This window comes from Salarias fasciatus, chromosome 20 (genome assembly GCF_902148845.1).
Source record: "Salarias fasciatus chromosome 20, fSalaFa1.1, whole genome shotgun sequence".
Taxonomy (NCBI): domain Eukaryota; kingdom Metazoa; phylum Chordata; class Actinopteri; order Blenniiformes; family Blenniidae; genus Salarias; species Salarias fasciatus.
In genome coordinates, this window is record NC_043764.1 from 13,147,008 (window position 1) to 13,149,887 (window position 2,880).

Below are 2,880 nucleotides of genomic sequence, written 5' to 3' on the forward strand. Positions count from 1 at the left end.
TCCCTCCCCTGGGCTTCAGGGAAAAACCACATCTTTCATGAACCAGGCAGGATCTTTCAGTTCTTGATGCTTCTCAGGCAGAAAGCTCCTGAAAGCAATGAAATAGGGCATTAAATGGAAGATCTTCAAGAAAAATAACAAAACTCCATGTTGTTGAAAACATGATGTAATTTTCATTTTGAAATCGTTCATATGCATATTTTTTTGAAATATCTTAAAGAACATTGCTGCCCCCAAGTGGCGAAGCCAGGTAAAGACATGAGTACAGTTTACAGATCCACATTGCACCATAAGCAACCAAAAGTTGAAGATCATACAGGACCTAATGCAAGTCAAGACATGTGTTTTTTATTTTTTTATTTTATTTTAAAGACTAAAAAATCTAAATAATTGAACAGATTCAAACTAAAGGCAAGCAAGACTACTTCTCATTAAAATTCGAATGAAGACGGAGTAAATAAACTTCATTTGACTGTATGGCACAAATCAGTGGAAAATGAGTAAATATCTGTCAATGTTCTGACAAGAGTACATTTGTACAGCTACAACTCTGATAAGATTGGTACAATGTTTAAATTCTGGAAAAAACAATGCATTGACAACTAAATTATCCACATGTTCACAACAGCAACAACAATAGTAATGATGATAATAAATGTTACCATTGCATAAAATCTTTTAACTTTAACACAGGAAGGTTATTTTACAAGAGATGGTTAACATGATGGTAAAAAAAAAAAAAAAATCTGCTAAAGAGAGGAGTCCCTCAGAAGTAAAGATGGGGAAAAGATTTATGCATCTACAGTAAACTGAGTTTGTTGGAGGGAAAATAAAGAAACTATTTGGAGGAACATTGACCTGAAAATACCCAGTCTGAGGAAGAGGACTGCGCAATAATGAAAAATGAATATGAATATGAAAATGAAAACGTGTGTGAAAGCTGAGTAAGGAATGTGACTATGTGTTCTCGGTCAGTACATCGTAGAGTAACCCTCCAGGCTTGACTGTAGTTTTTCTCTTATTTTCATTCATCTCAATTGGCAGTTCAATGCCACGCCCAAAAAACATCACAAACATTCCCTCTGATGGACTTTAATTTCATTTCATTGAGTCTTAACATGTTAAGAAGTTGGGATGGGATTGGGGTTCGAAGGTGGTAAAAGATGACAGGGTGGGAGTGGATCGGAGGAGGGGAGGAGTGAGATATTGGAACCAAGGTGGTGGTGGACTTTGATTAAATCAAAAGCGGAGGGGCGCAGGTGTCAGTGAAGTACAGGTGGGAGAGCAGAGAGTCAGGGGGTTGTAATGATATGGAAAATAGTGTCTTGATGTTACCTGTATTGGTGCAGATGAGTCCAGAGTAGCATTGAGATTTTGCATGAGAAATGGAGTTCTTATAAAGAGATAGGTGAGCGGTGTATGTGTCTTTGTGAAGATTGAGACCAGATTTCCTGCAGTGTCTTTCAACGTATTGGTTTTTGGATTTCAGTGCACGGAGGTCAGAGGTGAACCAGGTGATATGGAATGATGCTTTGTACCAAGGTTTCAGGAACACAGTGACATGTGCAAGGCCGCCCTGTTTGTCTGCAATTGTTATTCTCGTGAAAGATATAATCTGGCATCCCCAGAGGTCTTTCCAGAACTGGGCTGAATGCTCGTCGGAGCAGCAGCCCCGTTCTCGATCAGCTGGTCTGTGTGTGTTTCCTCTGCAATCCTGAATAAACTCCCCATGTGTAAGCGTCAACACCTTGGCTTGTCATCTTTGGCTCTGTATCACCAAAAATTCCACGACACCAGGGAGCAAACCGAGTAAAGAAAACAGTGGGATTTGACGGGAGTGAGTTGAGAGTGTTAGAATGGACTGACTTGGAGATGGATAGACTGATGGCGGCATTGAATAGGACAAGGAAATGATCAGTTAATATGGAGCTGATGTGCTGTACAGTTGGAGGGGCGGAGCAGCAGATCAAATCCAGGAAATGGCCTTTTATGTTTGGGGAAATCTGAAAGTTGTTGTCAGCCAAAACTATCCAGTAGCGAAGAGAAGTCTTTAGTGAAGAGAAGAACAGTATTGTTCATATGTTTAAATCCCTCATCAGAATTACATTACTGGACTGCTGTGAATGATAATCTCTCAGCACTGTAAAGATTTTTTTTAGAATTCTCAGTGTGGGCTGCACACTCTTGCAGGCTGTCACCCATTTAATTCTGAGCTTGGGGATTGTGGATGGGATTCCTGAAATTCAAGTTTTGACCTTGACTGACCTGACCTGATCAGCATTTCAATGACTCAACATGACCACCAGAGAGCACTAAATGACAAATTCTGAATTCAGGAGTTAGCAACAAAGCACAAACAACTGGGTCTCCTTCCAGGCTGAGCTTTTGTGGATGCTTAATTTTATTGAATGCGTAATTAGTTCAAGCAGAGGCTCTGAATTAGCTTGAGGTGTTCCACCCGTTGGTCACCTTTGATAATTACAGCACATCCAACAACTCTTATATTTGACAGCAAAATAAGGAAGTTGAGAATACACAATGAGAAAAATCAAACAGGATGACATAGAATCCTAATGAGCTAGCCCAGTGTGTGGAAAGGAAGAAGAATGAGGTTTAGAGGAGATCAATGAGCAAATTTTTGTAGAATGCAGCAAAAAGATGACAGACACAGCACTTATTTTGCAGGAAATTTATTTTTAAACAGATCCAAAGAGTACAGGATTTCACAGAGCTTTTCTGGAATGTTTTCGATCAATCTGATAACCTTTTCAAACAGTGTTGAACTTCCATTTTAACACAAATCTACCAGTGAAGAGTAAAGTCAAAGCTACAACTGCTTAAATTGCTTTTTTAACTGTTGAACTAATAATTTGCCGTTTA